Genomic DNA, 23,123 nt, shown 5'->3' with positions numbered 1-23,123 from the left:
TCATCTAGTTTCAGGATGCAGAATACGTGGAATCTTTTCTCTATGATCCTTCCCATGGTGCTCTGTCAGGTGGCCAACCAGCCCATCCTGGGGAGTGTCAACAAGGCCTTCACTGTTTCATGAGGCAACCCATTCTGTGATTGGGCAGCTCTGATTCTATCCTCTTACGGAGCTCCCTCCTCTGAGCCAGACGTTGGACTGAGAAACACATAGATGACTGATGCTTGGGCCTTTCCCCTCAGAGGCTCACTTCCTTTTTAGGACTTTCTTCTATTAAGCCAACTACTGAGGTGTCCCCATTACTCTCTGAAGTGACAACCTTTTAACTGATTGAATGCATATAGCTTCCCCTTGGTCATCTCTAGGTTAAATAACTTCTATTTTATCACTAAACCAATCACTGTACTATGGTTTTCAGAGGTGGTATTATGCAGAGATTGAAGGCGTGGGCTCCAAATTTTGCAGAGGTTTGGGTCAAACACCATGTACTGCCATTCACCATTTGAGGGCCCTGGAGCAATTTGCTTAACGTCTTTGAATTTCAATTTCCTCATGTGTGCTTATGCAATCCAATAGGATTGCGTGAGATAATAACCATAAAATCATTAACTCAGTGCCTGGCATATATTAAAAGCAGTTTCAGAATGCACTCCATAATGGTTGCCTGCCTGCAGACTTCATCTATGTGATGCCTGGCACTGGCCAAAATATGCCATGGACAATCTGACCAGCACACAGTTCTGTGGTGCCATTATTTCTGTGGTAGCCAGACTCTGGGGATCTGTGAGGAAACACAGAGGAAGTGATTATCTGAGCTATAACCTGAGAGATCCGGAGGATTTATCCCCTTGAAAGGGAGGTGAGTGGAAAGGAAATCTCTGGGAAGAGGGGACAGCATGCACCAAGGCCCAAAAGGGACAGTTAAAGTGCATCAACATGGCTGGAGCAGAGAGTTTGAGGAGCAAAGTGGTAAAAGATGACAAGGCTGGCCTTATAAGGCATGACAAAGAATTTGGACTTTATTCTGAGGGGTACAGGGAAAGCTATTGTTTTCAGCACAGGAGTGACATGATGAATTTTGAGTTCTCCTAAGGAGAAGACTGAAGTATAGACCTTGGATCACAGAGGTGTCTCTCCGAAAGTTGAGTAGGGGAGATAATAGTCCTGTGCTAAGGATATTAATGGGATTTTTAAAAACAAAAACCTTATCAGGGCCACCGAGTCAATCCAGTGGCAGTCTAACATGCTGGTTAAGCAGTGAGGCTCTAGAGTCTACTATGTGAGTTTGAGTCTGGCACTTCCCCAGTTATCAGTTGTGTGATCCTGAGAAAGTTTGCTAACCTCTCTTTGCCTTGAATAATGATTATACACCTCCCCCCCAAGAAGATTATTATGCAGGTTAAGTAAACTAGCTCACTAATAACGCTTAGCACAGTGTCTGTCTGGCACATGGTAAATAATGCCTATTGTCTTCAAGTCCCAGCAGGCACTGTAAAACAGTACGGTGGCATCATAAACCCTGCCAGCAGTGGAGGGTGAGGAAGGGAGAATTAATGTGATATCTTTAAACCTCAGAAAACCTCTAGGTCCTGTGGAATTGGGCTCTTAATAAAGACCCTGAAATCATTAGACTACCTGAAAATGGGCCATTTAACTGCCTTGGACCTTAAGAATTAAAGTCCACGCCCGGTGTGGTATCTCATGCCTGTAATCCCAGCACTTTGGGACACTAAGTCGGTTGGACCATAAGGTTAGGAATTCCAGACCAGCCTGGCCAAGATTATGAAACCCCGTTTCTACTAAAAATATAAAAGTTAGCCAGGTGTGGTGGCAGGCGCCTGTAATCCCAGCTATTTGGGAGGCTGAGGCGGGAGAATTGCTTGAACTCGGAAGGCAGAGGTTGCAGTCAGCCCAGATCTCAACATTGCACTCCAGCCTGGGCAACAGAGCAAGACTTGGTCTCAAAAAAAAAGAATTAAAGTCCGCACTCACAAAGTGCCAGCCCCACAAGAACTTTTTATGAAACAGAATTAGGAGGCCCTCACATTCTTATGATTCCTACAACATCTAGTAAGATAATACTAATACTAGTTTCCTAGCTCCTGCCTCTCTCTGCCTTTCCCTTTCAAGCATATGTTCAGGCAACATGGAGGCTTGGAATGGTCTCAGGAGGGCCACTTGCGCTCTCCAGGGTCCTGGCCTCACCTCCCCGGTGTCTCAGCTCCGTTAGCCTCCATGAGCTCTGGCCAACTGCACATAGACCATACATTCTCAGTGGGGATGATATAGCCCCCAAGGGTGTAAAAATAGTGTCTCCAAGGGCAAAAAGAACCCCTTAGATATTACAGTGGCTTTCGGGCCACCAAAGAGCCATGATACATAAGCAAATGTAGAGTCTGTCTGTGTTATTGGAGTGGAGAGTGATTAGGAAGAAAATGTCTAATGAGGCTTCTGGGGAGATGGATAATGCAAAAAAGGCTAAGAAACCCTGAACCAGAGACACTTAATTTTGCTAGTCAGTATGCTGACTGAGCTCTCCTGCCTAAGGATTGGGAATACAAGTTCTAAGCTTGAAAGCGGGCACCAAGCAGGGTGGCTGTTTTGTTGCTCTGTCAGGAAGCTGTTTTCTAAGAACTGGAGTGACGTGCAGTAGGAGATGCAGCTGTGCCAGTGTGCTTTTCTGTGTCAGCTTCCGTGACTGGGTTCAAACGCTCCAGGACCCATGTTTACTATTAGGTAAACACTGTGGCATGATGAAAACATAAACACATTGGAGTCAGACACAATGGATTCAAATACTAGCTCCTCTACATACTGGCTTTGTGACCTTGAACACTTGTTCTACCAACAAGGATAATAACATTGATTTTCTGGAGCTATCATACCTAAGAACCAAACACAATCACTGGTAATAGTTATCTTTGTATTATCCAGTAGAAATTCAAAATGCTCACCTGGTCCTCTAGACTGGTCATTAAAAAAATACCTTTCAAGAAAGAAGCCCATCTGAAAAGGCTACATACTGTATGATTCCAACTATATGCCATGGTGGAAAAGACAAAACTATGGAGATAGTAAAAGTTGTTAGTGGTTTCCAGGGGTTGGGGAAAGGGAAGGATGAATAGGTGAAACAGAGGATTTTTAGGGCACCGAAACCATTCTGCATGGTGAATACCTGACATTATATAAGTAAAACCCATAGAATATACAATACCAAGAGTGAAACCTGACGTATACTGCGGACTTTGGGTAACAATGATGTGTCAATGTAGGTCATTGTATAACAAAGATACCACCCTGGTGTTAGATGTTGATAGCAGGGGAGTCTGTACCTACGTGGGGCAAGGGATCTATGGGAAATCTGTACCCATAGACTGAGGTGGGTGGATCACCTGAGGTCAGGAGTTCGAGACCAGCCTGGCCAACTTGGTGAAACCCTGTCTCTACTAAAAATACAAAAATTAGCTGGGTAGTCCCAGCTACTCAGGAGACAGAGGCAGGAGAATCACTTGAACCCAGGAGGCAGAGGTTGCAGTGAGCTGAGATTGCACCACTGCAATCCAGCCTGGGTTATAAAGTGAGACTCCATATTAAAAAAAAAAAAGAAAAAAGAAAAAGATATAGAGTGATTATCTGTCAATTAAAAATAAATCAATAAATAATATAAAACTACCTTTCAAAATTTGTAGTTGGCTCCACATATAGGAAGAGTATTATTTGAGCAGCGTCCTTTAAGTGACGTCAAATCTTTACACTAAAGTACCTTCCCTGGAAGCCCTCAGTTTATCACCACCACTATCATCATTATTATTAACAGCACAGACAACAAATCTCAGCTCACTCCAGCCTCCAGCTCCCAGGCTCAGGTGATTCTCCCACCTCAGCCCTATAAGTAGCTGGGTCTACAGGCAGGTACCACCACACCTGGCTAATCTTTGTATTTTTTTTTTTTGTAGAGATGGGGTTTCCCCATGTTGCCCAGTCTGGTTTTGAACTCCTGGGCTCAAGCCTTCCATAGGGCTAGGATTGCAGGCATGAGCCACTGTGTGTGCCTGGCCTATAAGTAGTTTTTATATTTTCTTCCTTTCTTCTTCTTCTTCTTTTTTTTTTTTTGAGACAAGTTCTCACTCTGCTACTCAGGCTGGAGTGCAGTGGTACAATCTCAGCTCACTACAGCCTCAACCTCTTGGGCTCAAACAATCCTCCTACTTCAGCCTCACAAGTACCTGAGACTACAGGCGCACACCACCACAGCCTGCTAATTTTTTAATTTTTTGTAGAGACGGGGTGTTGCTATGTTGTCTAGGCTGTTCTTCAACTCCTGAGCCGAAGTCATTCTCCTGCCTCGGCTTCTCCAAAGTGCTGGAATTACAGGCATGAGCCACGGTGCCCAGCCAGTGTTTATATTTTTATTTTAAGGACTACAGTCATACCACAATTAACTACAACAATTCTCTGGTTGTTTGAGTATTTGCCTATCAGGGGCAAATGTATCTATAGCTGCGGCTTTTTTTTTTTTCTCACTTTTGTTAAAATTTTTTGGGGGAATTGCTAAGGAGAGAGATTACCACGAGGCCAAAAGATAAAAATATCTCCTTAGTATTTGCTATGTGTCGTCATTGTGCCTCTGTAAGGGATTATACAAATTTATTATGCCACGAGTGCTATAAGATTACATCAGTTTTGTCACAGCCTCATCAAATTTGGAGGTTCTCATTTATAATTTTTATTATTAAATAGGTATTATATGGTAAACTCACATTAATTTACTCGCCTTTGATTACCAATGAGGATGGACAACTTTCTCATGTTTTAATTTATACTGTGTATTTATTTTTGTGTAAATTGCACAAGAGATGTTTTCAGGGGGACAAAGGAGGGAAGGGAAAGTGGGGAACTTGGTCCCTTAGACCCTAGGTGAGGAATCAACTCCCAGTGACCTCATTTCCAGGATCTGAGCTCTTGGGAGTGGAAAGAATAGACAGCCCAGTTAGCCGTCACCTGCACAGCAATTTGGCGGGGGACAAGCCCTAGTAGACTATCATGGTCAGCCATACTGACCATGTTTCTTCTCTCTTATGCTTTATTCTAGGAACTGGTGGATCTAAAAACCAAGACTATTTGGAATCTCATCTGGCTAAAATAGAGCTATCTTTTTCGTGTAGGCAATGTGGCTGGCCCATCAATCGTGTCATAATAAGAATGTCGATCGTGCAGTCCTTTAAACCTTACAAAGAGATTTCACACCTGTTACCTCATTTGATCCCAATGGCAATCCTGTAATGGCTAGATATTTTTATTTTCTTTTCGCAGATTCGGGAATGTTATTTTTGTCCTTACGAATAGTTCAGGAATGATTAGTTACTCAGAACTCTTTCTGAGGGGTGGAGTCAGTTGTGTCCCAGCTGTTCCTCAGCAGAGAAAGTGCTGGAGAATAATCTTCCTCCTCTCCCTGCCCACTGGGCCCACACCATCATCACGATATTTATGAAAGCGCTTCTAGCCCTTTGTCTTCTTGGAGGGATGGCTATAGCCTTTTGTTGATGGAGGAAACATTGAAGGTCTTTGTGTAGAAATAATGGCTGTTTGTTTTAGGAGACATTATTGTTATCTCAAAGGTGCACCTGGGACTGGCCCTGTATAGGAGAGGCTCTAAGCCAGGAAATGGCTGGGTCTGGTCACCATGGAGCTGGGGAGGAGGGCAGAGACCCTCAGCCTTTAATGCTTCATGGCTACATGTCAATTAATATCAATTGGATGCACTAATCCCTCACTGGTTGTAAAGAAATGCGTGTCTCTCTTTACTCTGCTTTCTTCTAGTGGATTTCAAGGTTCTAGCCATAGATTGGTAGAATTGCATTAATAGGAGAGGTTGAAGTGAGCTTGGAGATTACAAAGAAGATGTCTTTCTAGACAGTATTTCTAGAATCAACGAAGAAAGGAACAGAAATGTATGGGAGGTTCAGGAAGTGTCTGTGGCTGAGTTCCTGTGTGGCTGTAATGATGCAGAAGATACTTTGTGATATAGAACCATGATTTTAGTGAAGGCACAGTTGCATAATGGAAAGAGCGTGTGACCTGGAATAAGGTGGCCTGATCTAAATGACGGTGCTACCAGTTATTAGCCATGCATCTTTGGCAAATAGGTCGAGACACTGAAATGTTTCTAAGGCTTGATTCTTCAAGTGGGAATAACATCTGCTTTGGCGAGGCTGGTGGAAAACAAATTAGGTACTTAGTAGTACAGTGCTTGGAATAGAATAGGCTTTCAATAAATATTAGTTGCCATTCTTCGTCAAGATATAACTTAGTAAAAATTTGAAATATAGCTCCACCAGGCACAGTGGCTCATACCTGTAATCTCAGCACTTCGGGAGGCTGAGGTGCATGGATCACCTGAAGTCAGGAGTTCAAGACCAGCCTGGGCAACATGGTGAAACCCTGTCTCTACTAAAAATACAAAAATCAGCTGGGCATGGTGGTGTGTGCCTGTTATCCCAGCTACTCGGGACACTGAGGCAGGAGAATCTAGAAACCAAGACTATTTGGAATCTTATCTGGCTAAAATAGAGCTATCTTTTTCATGCAGGCAATGTGAGTGACCCATCAATCGTCTCATAATAATAATGTCAATTGTGCAGTCCTTTAAACCTTACAAAGAGATTTCACACCTATTACCTCATTTGATCCCAGTGGCAATCCTGTAATGGCTAGATATTTTTATTTTCTTTCTGCAGATTAGGGAAACGTTATTTTTGTCATTATGAATAGTTCAGGAATGATTAGTCACTCAGAACTCTTTCTGAGGGGTGGAGTCAGTCCTGTCTCAGCTATTCCTCAGCAGAGGAAGTGCTGGAGAAGAATCTTCCTTGCTCTCCCTGCCCACTGGGTCCACACCATCATCATGATATTTATGAAAGGGCTTGATATGGATTTCATGATATTTATGAAAGGAGAATTGCTTGAACCTGGGAGGTGGAAATTGCAGTGAGCCGAGATCGCGCCGCTGTACTCAGCCTGAGCAACAGAATGAGATTCCGTCAAGAAAGAAAGAAAGAAAAGCGTGGAAAAAAACCCCACAAACATCTCAGTACTCTGGTTTGTTGTAGTTGAGGGCAGGCTGGGGTACTGCTGTGTAAGTTGCTAGAGAAAGAGCATATAACTCATATTATATAAAGCATGAGTTTGAGCACTAGCTCTGTCTCTTGCCCTGACCAAATCAGGTACACTCTGAACTTCATGATTTATAGGAAGCTTTGCTCATGGGTAAAAGGGAACCAGCAGACATGCCTGGCAGGCAACTGGGAGACATTACATAGGAAAACTCCTTGAAAACTGTAAATTAAGGTACATAGGTAGGGGATTATAAGGATATTGACAATTATGTTATTGGTGGTGGCAGCAGGATGACTGAGATTTTAAGTTCAGACAGAACCTTCATACTGGGGAGAGGCTCTACTCACAAAAATAAGGAATTAGGGCAATCTTTTTCTTTCTCTTTTCTCTTTTCTTTACTTTTCTTTTCTTTCTTTTCTTTCTTGAGGCTGAGTCTCACTGTGTCACCCAGGCTGGAGTGCAGTGGTGTGATCTTGTCTCACTGTGACCTCTGCCTCCTGAGTTCAAGCGATTTTCCTGCCTCAGCTTCTGGAGTAGCTGGGATTACAGGTGCACACCAGCACACCTGGCTACTTTTTGTACTTTTAGTAGAGATAGGGTTTCACTATGTTGGCCAGGCTGGTAAACTCAGGTGATCCACCCACCTTGGCCTCCCAAAGTGCTGGGATTACAAACATGAGCCACTGCACCCAGCCAGGGCAATCTTTTTCAAAGTTGTCCTCTGAGGATCCCTAGGCTTCCTGAGACCCTTTCAGGGGGTTTGTGAGGTTCTCTCTTACCCAAAAACATATTTGCATAAGATTATACTTTCTTCATATACTTTAACCAAAATAACATATTGCAATGATTGTGCAGAAGCAGATGTGAGAAAACAGCTGTCTTCTTTTTTTTTTTTTGAGATGGAGTTTCGCTCTTGTTACCCAGGCTGGAGTGCAATGGTGCGATCTCGGCTCACCGCAACCTCTGCCTCCTGGGTTCAGGCAATTCTCCTGCCTCAGCCTCCTGAGTAGCTGGGATTATAGGCACGCACCACCATGCCCAGCTCATTTTTGCATTTTTTTAGTAGAGATGGGGTTTCACCATGTTGACCAGGATGGTCTCGATCTCTCTCTCTCTTTTTTTTTTTTTTTGAGACAGAATGTCGCTCTTGTTACCCAGGCTGGAGTGCAATGGCACGATCTCGGCTCACCGCAACCTCCGCCTCCTGGGTTCAAGCAATTCTCCTGCCTCAGCCTCCTGAGTAGCTGGGACTACAGGCACGCGCCACCATGCCCAGCTAATTTTTTGTATTTTTAGTAGAAACGGGGTTTCACCACGTTGACCAGGATGGTCTCGATCTCTTGACCTCGTGATTCACCCGTCTCGGCCTCCCAAAGTGCTGGGATTACAGGTGTGAGCCACCACGCCCGGCCTGAAGACAGCTGTCTTCTATTAAGCCAGACATTAGGAAACTTACAAACATGGAAAACAGTCCCACTAGAATTTTTCTTTATTTCTTTCTTTGTTTTGAGACAAGGTCTCACTCTGTCACCGAGACTAAGTACAGTGCTGAGATCACGGCTCACTGTAGCCTTGACCTCTCAGGCTCAAGCAATCTTCCCGTCTCAGCCTCCCAAGTAGCTGGGACTACAGGCATGTACCACCACACCCAGTTAACTTTTGACTTCTTGTAAAAACAGGGTCTCACTATGTTGCCCAGGCTGGTCTCAAACTCCTGAATGCAAGTGATCCTCCTGCCTTGGCCTCTCAAAGTGCTGAGATTATAGGTATGAGCTACCATGCTCAGCCAAATTTTGGGGGGGTTTGTTTGAAAAAATATAGTATTTTTTAAAAATAAAAACATGTTATTTGTTTACATGTATTGGGATTATCATTATTTTCAAATGAATGAATGAATACATATTTACATTTTCCCTCAGTTTTAATTCCTTCCTTCCTTCCTTCCTTCCTTCCTTCCTTCCCTCCTTTCTTCCTTTTTTGAGATGGAGTCTTGCTCTGTCACCCAGGCTGGAGTACAGTGGGGCGATCTTGGCTAACTGCAGCCACTGCCTCCCAGGCTCGAGGGATCCTCCCACCTCAGCCTCCCAAGTAGCTGGGAATACAGGCACATGCCATCATGCCCAGCTAATTTTTTGTATTTTTGATAGAGATGGGGTTTACCGTGTTGCCCAGGCTGGACTCAAACTCCTGAGCTCAAGCTATCTGCCCGTCTTGGCTTCCCAAAGTGCTAGGATTACAGGCATGAACCACTGCGCCTGGCCGGTTTTAACTTTTAATAAGGTAATGATTGATAGATATAACCCAAATAAATGAAAACTGTTTGCAGTCCTCAAAATGTTGAAGGGTTGCAAGGAGGTTTTGAGAACAAAATGTGTGTAAACTACTGGCTCAGAGACTGAGTCTATGCTGGTCGAATTAGATTATTTCATAGCATGGAGTAAAAGAACAGATGAGACAAAGAGAGCTTATTAGCAAAATGCTTAAATTAAGTTTGAGATCCTGAATATTCACGCATTCATTCATCCAAACATTTATGAAGTCCTACCATGTGCCAGGCCCTAGGCCAAGTGCTGAGGGCTTTGAAATACCTGAGACAAGGCCAGGCACAGTAGCTCACGCCTTTAATACCAGCACTTTGGGAGGCTGAGGCAGGTGGATCATCTGAGGTCGGGAGTTTGAAACCAGCCTGACCAACATGGAGAAACCCCATCTCTACTAAAAATACAACATTAGCCAGGCATGGTGGCTCATGCTTATAATCCCAGCGACTTGGGAGGCTGAGGGAGGAGAATTGCTTGAACCTGGGAGGTGGAGTTTGTAGCGAGCTGAGATCAAGCCATTGCAGCCAGCCTGGGCAACAGAGTGAGACTCTCTCTCAAAAAAAAAAAAAAAAAAAAAAAAATACTGAGACACGTCTTCTGCCCTCAAGGAGTAAGGAAGGCTGACATGTAAACAGTGACATAGAGTATGATGAGTGCTACGGTGGAGGGTGCTCTGGGACCATGGTAAGAAGTGGGAGACAAGTGGTCAGGGAGATCTGGGAACTCTTACAGGTCCCAGAGACAGGTACCATTCGTGTCTGGGGAGGCCCAAAGTCATCTTCATTTGCTTGCTTGCTTGCTTATTTTAACAGCGTTAAAACTGTTTTTAACCATTTTTAAGTTATTGCCAGGGAGGCCCAAAGTCATTGCCATTTGCTTGTTAGTTTTAATAGTGCTGGCTCCCAGCCTGGAGGAGGCAGGGGTTGGAGGAGGTAGCACCAGCCAACTAAGGCCTCAGGCTATGAATATGCAAGAGTTTTGCCATAGTCAAGAGTTTCAAAGGGCAAGTCAAAGGAAAAAGGTGTAAGCCAGTATTTCTTCTCATTCCGTTACAACAGAATTCTACCCCCTTTTCCCTACAAAGAGAATCAAACTAGGAAAATCTTTATTAACTTTTTACCTAATACATAGTCCTTTTTTTTTAAAGTCAAATAACGTAGAGAATGTAAAAATCTCTCTTCATTCTCTGCAAACTAACACAGGAACAGAAAACCAAACACCACATGTGCTCACTCATAAGTGGGAGTTGAACAATGAGAACACATGGACACAGGGAGGGGAACATCACATACCAGGGCCTGTGGAAGGGGTGGGAGGTAAGGGGAGGGAGAGCCTTAGGACAAATATCTAATGCATGCGGGGCTTAAAACTTAGATAACAGGTTGATAGGGGCAGCAAACCACCATGGCACATATATACCTATGTAACAAACCTGCACGTTATTCACATGTATCCCAGAACTGAAAGTAAAATAAAATAAAATGAAATAAAATATTAAAAAATCCCTCCCAGTACTGACTGTTCCTAGTTTGGTATGTTTCCTTCCCTCCCTCCCTCCTTCCCTCCCTCCTTCCCTTCCTCCCTCCCTCCTTCCCTCCCTCCTTCCCTCCCTCCCTCCCTCCTTTCCTTCCTCCCTTTCTCTCTCCCTCCTTTCTTTCCTCCCTTCTCCCTTTCCTTTCTCTCCTTTTTGAGACTGAGTCTTGCTCTGTTGCCCAGGCTGGAGTGCAGTGGCATGATCTTGGCTCACTGCAGGCTCCGCCTTCTGGGTTCAAGCGATTCTCCTGCCTTAGCCTCTGGAGTAGCTGGTACTACAGGCGCATGCCACCATGCTCTGCTAATTTTTGTATTTTTGGTAGAGATGGGGTTTCACCGTGTTGACCAGGCTGGTCTCAAACTCCTGACCTCAGGTGATCCAACCACCTCGGCTTCCCAAAGTGCTGGGATTATAGGCGTGAGCCAGCACACCCAGCCCATTTCAATTGTTTTCTAGACACACACACACATATGTATATGAACGTCAGATAAAGAAACTTCTGTTGGTTTACACTAGAAGGACGTGTAAAGTCAATACCAATGCCACCTGTGAGATGGATGTCCGCTGATTGTGATATAGGAGGCTCCCCTAAAATGCTGATGGCTGATGGCAATAAAGTCAGTGAAGAAGGCTCTCTGGATGCACTTTGTGAAGGATAAATCATACTTCAGAATAACTGCAAGGACCTGTCGGCTTGTATCACAGCCCAGGATCAGAAACAGTGTTTCTTGCTAGATACTTCTGGGTCCTGGACTGTCTCTTTGCGTGCCTGCTTCCTTCTCTCTCCCCAAGTACTGGTCCGTTTTGCTTTCTTCTTGCCTACCTCTGCCCACAGCTTTTGACTCTTCTCTTCTCCCTGGTCCTCTGTCTTACAGCCTTTTCCATGTCTTCCCATTCTGGACACAAGCCAACAGCTTCTTGAGATTTTTTTTTTTTTTTTTTTTTTAAGGGCTCTCCCTGCTGGGAATTCCAGGAAATCACATTTTCCACTTTTGGTTCTTGAACCCCAGGAAAAGTCTGATAAAGGTGTTTCAGGAAGTTCATGCCCTTCCAAGTGGTGATAACATAGTTTCTGTTTAAATTATTTATAGGCCAGGCATGGTGGTTCGTGTCTATAATCCCAGCAGTTTGTGGGAGGAATGCTTGTGCCCAGGAGTTTAAGACCAGCCTGGGCAACATAGCAAGACCCCATCTCTATTATTAAAATGAAAAAATTATACACACACACACACACACACACACACACACACAAATTGTTTATAAATCAAGCAACTATTAGTTGCTTAAATATGCTTTCCCTTCATATGGAACCATTTGAGAGCCTCCTGTTGTGTACTGAGTGAGAAAGCCTTTGGTAAAGGAGCTGATGAATCTATCTGGGGTGACCAAAGCTGTCTGCATAAAATCTTCTTGTATGGTCTTGATTTTGCAACACTTCATGAGCCAGTCAGTGATGAGTTATTGGTTGGTTATTGAACCAATGCCAATAATCGATTCTCTCTGGAGTTACTGGGTCTATTGAGGGTAGATAGATCTAACCCAAATTAATGAAAACTGTTTTCCCTCCTCGAAATGTTGAGGGTAGACTCGGTAACTCCAGAGAGAATCGATTCCTGGCATTGGGTAAACATATGGTTCGGTCATGGTGTTGATTATCCTGTAATCCTCACAGAATCGTATTGATCCAGGTAGCTTATACTGCACAGTTACAGGTAAAAGCCAGGACTTCTATATAGTAAAATCACTCATGACCAACTCTATCCACTTAGTCACCTCTCCCTTATTTGTTAAGACAGTGCATAAAATTGGCAATCCAACTGGGGTGATCCCTTATATATATATAATTACTAGGTTTTTCCTGCCTGGTTTCTCATCTTTTCTGGGTCCATATGTTCAAAGACTCCAGCTTGGGCAGCTTTTAACAAGGGCCCCTCTTATGCTTCCTAGTTTCTAGCATTAAATACTTTTTTTTTTTTTTTTTTTTGGTTCAGCTAGATTTAGGCAGCAAAAAGTTTCTGGGCGTCAGCACTAGTGTACTTTCTACAGCTTTAGTTTTTCCAAAATGACCATTCTCTGGGAGATCTTGAGCAAAATAGCTCAAAGAAACACAGTAAGAGCGAATACAACTCTTCCTCTATAACCTTCTACAGGAGCATTTAGAAGCACCGCTGCCTGATCAGCCAGAAAAATCCCTCTACTAAGACAGGCCTTTTACGTTTACTACAATTGGTGTCTTCAGCTCTTTTGAAGCAGTGTGCCCTCCTTCGCAGAGACCATAGCTACAAAAGTCTTACATGACATTAACTGAAGTTCATGCTATGTCTCGAGGTTTCTGGGCCACACAGAAGCAATGCTACTTAGGGGGCAGTTTTTTTCCAGATGACTCTAGAGAAGAAGACTCTTCATCTTCCTCAGGACTGTTGACTTCCTGGTTTGATTGCTATCTTAGTAAACTCTTTAAGCAGTTGTGAAATCACATAATAATTTACAAGCCATTAGCAAAAGCCATACTGAATCCGTAAGAATCAGTTGCTTTGCTCTCCGTTGCATCTGGATTCAGAATGGAGTAGAACTGGGAAGTTCCAGCAGCCTCCTTGTTTGATTGCCTTATGCCCTACTCCTGTCTGCAGTCTTCTAGGTATCCGATTTCAGTATTCCATCCCCTGAGAGAATCTATTATATTGATTCAGCATGGACAAATATCTATAAGTTTGTTCTTCCAGCTGGGCTAAGATCTCAGAGCTACTAGAAACTTCAGGGGCATCACTAACAAGATCTTGGGTTCATTTCCGTTTTCCAGAGTAGTCATCCTCAGTCTGATTGTTTTTCCTTCAATAGCAACTCATTTTTTTTTTTTTTTTTTTTTGAGACGGAGTTTTGCTCTTGTTACCCAGGCTGGAGTGCAATGGTGCAATCTCAGCTCACCACAACCTCCACCTCCCGGGTTCAGGCAATTCTCCTGCCTCAGCCTCCTGAGTAGCTGGGATTACAGGCACGCACCACCATGTCCAGCTAATTTTTTGTATTTTTAGTAGAGACGGGGTTTCACCATGTTGACCAGGATGGTCTCGATTTCTTGACCTTGTGATCCACCCGCCTTGGCCTCCCAAAGTGCTGGGATTACAAGCTTGAGCCACCGCGCCCGGCCCAAGCTTGTTCTGATCTGTTTAACATTTTTTTTTTTTTTTTTTTTTTGAGACGGAGTTTCACTCTCGTTACCCAGGCTGGAGTGCCATGGTGCAATCTCGGCTCACTGCAACCTCCGCCTCCTGGGTTCAGGCAATTCTCCTGCCTCAGCCTCCTGAGTAGCTGGGATTACAGGCACGCGCCACCATGCCCAGCTAATTTTTGTATTTTTAGTAGAGATGGGTTTTCACCATGTTGACCAGGATGGTCTCGATCTCTTGACCTCGTGATCCACCCACCTCGGCCTCCCAAAGTGCTGGGATTACAAGCATGAGCCACCGCGCCCGGCCCTAGCAGCAACTCATAAAACTTTTTGGCTCTGAATCTAATTTCCTAAGAAGAAACTGGTCACATGTCATAGGTTCTCTAGAACCAGACTTCTGAAGCTAAATCCTAAAAAGCTTAATAATGCATATATACTTTGTTACTGAAGCAAATGTGAGGGAATCTGGTTCTCTCAGTTGTAATCTCTGTAGACACACTGATGTCAAATGCACGGTTTCACAACCTTCAGTGCATACTCTTAAGAATCTAACCCTTCCCTCATTTCCAGGCTCCTACCTTCCTCTGCCTACTCTCTACCTTAAGAAATATGAAGTATTTGAAATCCAACTTGGAATGACCCAATAACATTTGCCAGAATGTGTGGTGAGATGGCAGTAGAGATAATGGAAGGAGGAATTGCCCAAGAGGAGAAAGGAGGAGGAGGAGGAGAACAATGAAAGACATTTTTTTTTTCAGGAAGGGACTTTCCACTCCGAAAAGGAATAGGGGGTCTGTGTACCCAGTAAATGGTTTTAACTCAGAACTCTGATTAGACTTGATTTTTATTTGGATAGAAAATTTGTGCTGTTTATTGACATCAGCTCTGTTTTTTTCCCTCTAACAGCAAAAAGCCCCAGATTTTAATGTTAATTTTCTTAGAAAGGTTTCCTTTGCAAAGTATCCATCTGACGTGAGTATATTCATACAAGTATATGTTGGGATACTGATTTAGCTGCAAGAATAAGAACAAAGTAACTGTGGCTTAAATAAGATAGAAGTGCATTTCTTTCTCACATGTCTGGGCTGTAAGAAGCCCTGGACTAATATGGAGCTTCACAAGTGAGGTGGGGCCCAGGCTCCTTTTACCTTTGTGCTTTGTCATCGTCAACACATGGCTTCTTTTTTTGGTTTGTTTGTTTTTTGGAGATGGAGTCTCACTGTTGCCCAAGCTGGAGTGCAATGGTGAGATCTCAGCTCACTACAGTCTTCACCTCCTGGGTTCAAACAATTCTCTTGCATCAGCTTCCCGAGTAGCTGGGATTATAGGCGCATGCCACCACCCCCGACTACTTTTTTTTGTATTTTAGTAGAGACGGGGTTTCAACATGTTGCCCAGGCTGGTCTTGAACTCCTGAGCTCAGGCAGTTCACCTACCTTGGCCTCCCAAAGTGCTAGGATTACAGGCGTGAGCCACTGTGCCCGGCCTGTTTGTTTGTTTTTTGAGATGGAGTCTCACTCTGTTGCCCAGGCTTGAGTACAATGGCGTGATCTTGGCTCACTGCAACCTGCGCCTCTTGGGCTCAAACAATTCTCCTGCGTCAGCCTCTCGAGTAGCTAGGATTACAGGCGCATGCCACCTCGCCTGGCCTAATTTTTATATTTTTAGTAGAGATGGGGTTTCACCATGTTAGTCAGGCTGGTCTCGCACTCCTGACCTCAAGTGATCCTCCTGCCTGGGCCTCCCAAAATGCTGGGATTACAGGCGTGAGCCACCATGCCCAGCCTTCAACACATGGCTTCTATGTTACGCTCCTGCTGGTGCTCTACTGTCCATACTCTGGCTAGCAGGAAGCAGGAAAGCAGAAAGGGAAGGCACGTTCCTTCCTTTAAGGACATGAGCTGGAAGTTGTAAGCAGAAGCATATCACTCTACCCACATTTCACTGGCTGGAAGTAAATTAAAATGGTCACCAAGTCTAACTGCTAAGGTAGGGTGGGTAATGTGGTATTTAGTGGGACAGCAAATATAATTGTATTATTATGTAAAAAGAGAGGAAAGGTGTTGGGGAATAACTAGCAGTCTGTGCCAGTTACAGTGAGGAGAAATCTTGTCTATAGTTTTGCACTGGGGGAAGCAAAAGTTAATGGAACCTAGAGAAATTCAGGCATTGATTGAAAAATTTCCCAGAGAAAAAATCTTTAGGGAGATGGATGAGAGCTGATTCTTTCCTAACAGGAGTGGATATTAAAATGCGTAGTGAAACTATTACCAGAGGCTGTTGAGGAGTCATAAAGTCATAAAAAGGGATCATTTCATGACACTGTATTGTATTTCACAAGAAAGTAGAACCACCCTAAGGTGGGCATAGTGGCTCACACCTATAATCCCAGCACTTTGGGAGGCTGAGGTGGGCAGATCACCTGAGGTCGGGAGTTCAAGACCAGCCTGACCAACATGGAGAAACCCTGTCTTTACTAAACATACAAAAATTAGCCAGGTGTGGTACACACCTGTAATCACAGCTACTTGGGAGGCTGAGGCAGGAGAATCACTTGAACCTGGGAGGCAGAAGTTGCAGTGAGCTGAGATTGTGCCACTGCACTCCAGCTTGGGCAACAGAGAGAGACTCCATATCTAAAAAAAAAAAAAAAAAAAGTGCAGATACAGTAAAATATAACCTGTTAGAACTATAATAAAAATGACTTAGCAAAAGAAGTGAGAAAAGGTTAGGAGAGGAAAAAAACTTGTACCTGAAAACTCAAGATTAAACAAGAGTACTGCAAATAATAACAAAGCCTGAGGTTCCTGGTGGCCAAGGCAAAGAAGAAAACACAAATAGGTTTCATAGTGCTCATTGCTGAGTAAGAAGAAAGCACACCAGTTAATAAGGAGGTGCTAACTCTGGGAACAACTGGCCTTGTTGGTTTTTATATAAGGAGTGTGGAATATCATAAAGGATAACATCAATGTTGAAAATTGGAGCTACTGGCTGGGCATGGTGGCTCACGCCTGTAATCCTAGCACTTCGGGAGGCCAAGGAGGGCAGATTACCTGAGCTCAGAAGTTTAAGACAAGCCTGGACAACATGGTGAAACCCTGTCTCAACTAAAAATACAAAAAATTAGTTGGGAGGGGTTGCACATGCCTGTGGTCCCAGCTACTCAGGAGGCTGAGGTAGGAGAATTGCTTGAACCTGGGAGGGGGAGGCTGCAGTGAGCCAGGACTGCACCACTGCACTCCAGCCTGGGCGACAGAACAAGACTCTGCCTCCAAATAAAAAAAAAAAAAATTTAAATTAGAGCTACTTTTCCTTTGACTCTTTCTTATGTCTGCCTCCCTTAAAATTTGTATTAAATACTCATTTTGTAAGGCAATTTTAGGAGTGGGAAATGTGTGAGTGTATGTGTTTATGTGTGTGAGCACATACATATGTAAATGTATGCGTGTATATGTATGTGTATATGATATACATTTTTCATGGTATTTTAGAGATCTTGCCTTACCCAGAAATAAACCTTGAAGAGCCTAAGGACTTAATGATAAGCATGTTTTTAGAATATCATCATCAGTTGACCCGGTCAGCAAACCTCTTTTACTATAGGGTAAGAAGGTTTTTTAATTAAGGTAGGGCTTCGGCATAGATATGCAATGTCATCCATTGCCCTCTTTTTGCTTTTATTTTTCTTGTTGTTTGGTTTTTGTTTAAGACAGAGTCTTGCTCTGTCACCCAGGTTGGATTGCGGTGGTGTATACACAGCTCATTGCAGCCTCAGCCTCCTGGGCTCAAGCACCCTCCTGCCTCAGCCTCCCCAAGTATCTGGGCTACAGATGTGTGCCACCACATCCAGCTAATTTTTTCACTTTTTGTAGAAACGGGGGTCTCACCCTGTTGCCCACGGTGATCTTGAACTCCTGGACTCAAACAATCCTCCCAACTTGGCCTCCCAAATTTCTGAGATTACAAGTGTGAGCAACTGTGCCTGGCTCGCTGCCCTCTTTTCTAGCTCTCTTTCCTCAGAAATAATGGAACTTTTTGGAAATGTCATGGTTGCCATATAAGTAAGGACTATGTTACAAGGAAGGACAACCCAATGAAAACTGACTTAAACCATAATGGGATTTATTGTCTGAGTAATGAAAATTCAAAGAAGGGCAGCGTTCAGGGCGGATCAAGCTAGTGGTTTAATTACATTGGCAAGGATCTGTCTGTTTCTATTACTCAATTCTGCCAGGGCACAATCAGTTTCATCCTAAGGCTGACTCCTCTTGGGCTTTCTCATTCACATCTAGTATAAAAAAGAAGATCCCAAAAGGTTCCAGAAATCTTTCTGTATGACTCCTAAGCCTGAAATGGGTTACAAGATTATCCCTGAACCTGTAATTGTGCTAAGGGAGAAGTCTTTGTGGATTAGCTCTGGTCTGAACTGCTTGTTCAAGTCCTATAGCCAGGGTTGGATTTAGCTTCTGCCAACATATGCGAGATGATCCAGAGAGATGTGATACCTCAAATATCTCAAATAAAATCATGGTATTAGTTAGGAGAGGAGGGAACAGGTCTTAATGAAGGAATAGCAAAGTTCAGTACAGCATCTAGCTAGCACCTGGAAATTTCAGCCCATAACTTGAAAACATATAGATGAAAAATTTTTAATGATGATTTTTATATTCTTTTATTATTACTATAGCATTAAGTAAACTCTGTGAGAATGAAAAGAAAGAAAATCTATTATACCACTGGTTTTTAAAAAGTCAGTTTTTCCTTCACGTTTTTACACTTAGTGTTTTTTAAAAAAAATTTCAGCCTGGCATGGTGCTATAATCCCAATACTTTGGGAGGCCGAGGCGGGCAGATCTTGAGGTCAGGAGATCGAGACCATCCTGGCTAACATGGTGAAATCCTGTCTCTACTAAAAATACAAAAAATGAGTCAGGCGTGGTGGCATGCACCTGTAGTCCCAGATACTTGGGAGGCTGAGGCAGGAGAATTGCTTGAACCTGGGAGGCGGAGGTTGTAGTGAGCCTTGATCGTGCCACTGAATCCTAACCTGGGCAACAGAATGAGACTCCAACTCAAAAAAAAAAAAAAAAAAAAAAAAGCATTGTATGGATACTGTGTTGCATTGTTTTTATTACTGTTTCCATGACTGTATTAAGTGACTCAGTGATCTCATAATTTACTTAATAATTGTCTCTGTAGGATTTTAGGTTGTTTGCAATTTTTGACATTATAATTAACTCAGTTACCATTTTTATGCATGTGACTTTTTTCTTCCTTGGGACTCCTCTATGTCAGAATATGGTTCCTGATACAGATTTAGATACTGTTACCCATTTTATACCAGAATGGAGCCTCTTTTAAGACAGCGATCTTTTGAGTTTAACAAGTGTTTTTGCAATTCACTTTCAGACTCAGATATTAAACTCTTAAAATGGAGTTTGCTTATAAGGACATCTTGTAGACTTGCACAATCCTATTTGGACTGAATTTTGAAAGAAGAGTCAGAATCCCTAATCAGAAGGATTTAGGGTGTTGGGGTGATAGCATGATACATAGTGTAGTGTAGAATAGTGGCTAAATTCATGGCTTTTGGGGTAAGACAGACTTGAGTTTGAATCCAAGTTATATTAATACTTGCTTGCTTTCTTTTTTCTTTTTTTTTTTGAGATGGAGTTTTCTTCTTGTTACCCATGCTGGAGTGCAGTGGTGCGATCTCGGCTTACCACAACCTCTGCCTCCTGGGTTCAGGTAATTCTCCTGCCTCAGCCTCCTGAGTAGCTGGGATTATAGGCACATGCCACCATGCCCAGCTAATGTTTTGTATTTTTAGTAGAGACGGGGTTTCACCATGTTGACCAGGTTGGTCTTGATCTCTTGACCTCGTGATCCACCCGCGTCGGCCTCCCAAAGTGCTGGGATTACAGGCTTGAGCCACCGCGCCTGGCAATATTTGCTTTCTATATGATCTTTTGACAAGTTATTTAATAACATTTTGGGACTGGGTGAGGTGGCTCACAACTGTAATCCCAGCACTTTGGGAGGCCAAGGCAGGCAGATCACCTAAGCTCAGGTGTTCGAGACCAGCCTGTTCAATGTGATGAAACCCCATCTCTACTAAAGATACAAAAATTAGCAGGGCATTGTGGCACACACCTAAATCCCAGCTACTCGGGAGACTAAGGCAGGATAATCACTTGAACCTGGGAGACACAGGTTGCAGTGAGCTGAGTTCGTGCCATTACACTCCAACCTAGACAATAAGAGCAAGTCTCCATCTCAAAAACAAAAAACAAACAAACAAACAAACAAAACATTCTGAATCTGAGTTATCTGCATGAAATGGAGATGGTAGTTTCTACTTTGGCGGTATTTTTCAGAATCCTGGGAGACAATGTGTAGAAAGCCTGGTGAATAATGCATAAATAATGGTGGTTATTGTTATTATCGGGCAATTGTGAATTTGATCTGAGGCCAAGATTAGGAAGCATGATACAGTGTGTGCAGAAGAATTTAATTTCTGCCCAAGAAAAAAAATCAGATACTCTATATATTTTACATGAAACTATCACCTAGTCTCTGAATCCCCTTCACACATTCTCATGTAGTTATCATCCAGTCTCTGAAGATTTCCTGGAATGAGCCATTTCTGCCTCAAAATAGTAGTGATGTATAGACATTCTGGCATTTGACATACTGAGTCAAATCCTGACTCCTTCTACCCTCTGGTCTAGTGTCACCTTGTGAAATACAAAAGGCAATTCCACTCCTTCACTGTATGTTACAAGAAGGAACTGGGAAGGCCAGCCCTGGAACCCCCTCCAAGTGAGCCTCAGATGATCCTCAGCTGACAATTCTTTGCTGACACTCCCAGTGGTGAAAAGGACGTTTTTGACATGGCCCATTTCATAATCGGAAGCACTAGTAGCGAAGAAGGACTGCCTTTTTTATGTAGCTTAAGTTTCTCCCCTGTAACTTTTTTATTTTTTGACACAGGGTCTTGCTCTATTGCACAGGCTAGAGTGCAGTGCCACGATCACTGCTTATTGCAACCTCAACCTCCAGGGCTCAAGTGATCCTCCCACCTCAGCCTGCCGAGTAGCTGGGACCACAGGTGCCCACCACCATGCCTGACTAATTTTCAACTTTTTTTGTAGAGACAAGGTCTCCCTATTTTGCCCATGCTGCTCTATGAACTCTGGGCTCAAGTGATCCTCAAGTCCTAGCCTCCTTAAGTATTGGGATTACAGACATGAGCCACCACACCTGGCCACCCTCTGTAACTCTATCTCTTGGGATAGTTCTGGGAGCGAGATCAGTCTACTATGGAGGCAGACAGATTTGCATTTGAATCCTGGCTCCATTAGTTGTTTTCCTTGGGCAAGTTACTTAAACTCACCAAAACTAGAATGAACTCCATGTGAACAACCTTGAACAACCTTGAAACCCCATCAACAACCCTGGGCTGCTTCTGCCCTGCTTTTCGATTCAGATTTCTGCAGCCTCAATAACTGATGCCCATCTGATGCTCTCGATGGATAACTTATCAGAGACACTTAGTTCTGCCAGCACCATGTCTACTCTCATGCTGTGAAGGGAGGCGTTACTGACAAACTGTGCTTGCTTGCTAGATCAACCAAGGACTGGCTTTATTTCTCTTACCCAAGACGTCTATGAATGTATTGTTCTCTTTGGACTAAGGAATGATCCAGTCTCTTTCCAACATTTACTGAATATAAGTTGTCTGTGACTATTTTGATGGCATTGCTGTGATGGGTCAAATATGGACTAATAATGCTTTACTCAGTTTGAAAATGATTCACGGCTGGGCTGCCTGTAATCCCAGTACTCTGGGAGGCCAAGGTTGGTGGATCTCAAGGTCAAGAGTTCGAGACCAGCCTGGCCAAGATGGCAAAACCCTGTTTCTACTCAAATAAAAAAATTAGCTGGGCACAGTGGCAGGTGCCTGTAATCTCAGCTACTCCAGAAGCTGAGGCAGGAGAATTGCTTGAATCTGAGAGGCAGAGATTGCCGTGAGCTGAGATCACACCACTGCACTCTAGCCTGGGTGACAGAGCAAGACTCCATCTCAAAAAAAAAAAAAAAAAAAAAAAAAGGGCTAGGCGCAGTGGCTCAAGCCTGTAATCCCAGCACTTTGGGAAGCCGAGGTGGGTGGATCACGAGGTCGAGAGATCGAGACCATCCTGGTCAACATGGTGAAACCCTGTCTCTACTAAAAAATACAAAAAATTAGCTGGGCATGGTGGCGTGTGCCTGTAATCCCAGCTACTCAGGAGGCTGAGGCAGGAGAATTGCCTGAACCCAGGAGGCGGAGGTTGCGGTGAGCCGAGATCGCGCCATTGCACTCCAGCCTGGGTAACAAGAGCGAAACTCCGTCTCAAAAAAAAAAAAAAAAAAGAAAGAAAGAAAGAAAGAAAAAGAAAAAAGAAAATTATTCACTTGGTTGGGCATAGTGGCTCACGATTGTAATCCCAGCACTTTAGAAGGCCAAGGAGGGAATTGCTCATAAAAGGCTGACAAATTCTACTTTTAAAATATTTGATGTAATTATGGACTTACAGAAAATTTGCAAGAAAAGTACAAATAATTCCTGATACAATGCATACTTTTCACTCAGATTTCCCACATATGAACATGTTACCGTGCTTGCTTCTCCTTTCTCATTCTCTCTCTTTCCCCACCCTACACACACACACACACACACACACACACACACACACACACACACACATCTGTTTGAGAGTAAATTATAGACATAATACCCTTAAAATTTTTTTTTATTTAGAGACAGAGAGAGAAACAGGAGAAGGAGAGAGAAAGAAACAGTTAACTCTCACACTGAGTGAGAGAATCCAGAAAGATGGAATTCAGGAAAGGAAAGCAGCTTCTACACTGAGTGGAAGGAATATAGAGAGATGGAGTTTAGGAGGGGAAGACAGGCTTCCACGAGAGTGTGGAAGGGGAT

At 43.4% G+C, this 23,123-nt stretch overlaps 1 protein-coding gene across 2 annotated transcripts in view; it reads left to right on the top strand.

Annotated features, from left to right (window-relative positions):
• Positions 1–23,123, top strand: part of PKD2L1 (polycystin 2 like 1, transient receptor potential cation channel) — a 41,951-nt gene that overhangs the window by 4,855 nt on the left and 13,973 nt on the right. The gene's annotated exons all lie outside the window — the stretch shown is intronic.

Source organism: Saimiri boliviensis, chromosome 12 (assembly GCF_048565385.1).
Source record: "Saimiri boliviensis isolate mSaiBol1 chromosome 12, mSaiBol1.pri, whole genome shotgun sequence".
In the NCBI taxonomy this organism is placed as follows: Eukaryota; Metazoa; Chordata; class Mammalia; order Primates; family Cebidae; genus Saimiri; species Saimiri boliviensis.
This window is presented reverse-complemented; position numbering and strand designations above follow the sequence as displayed.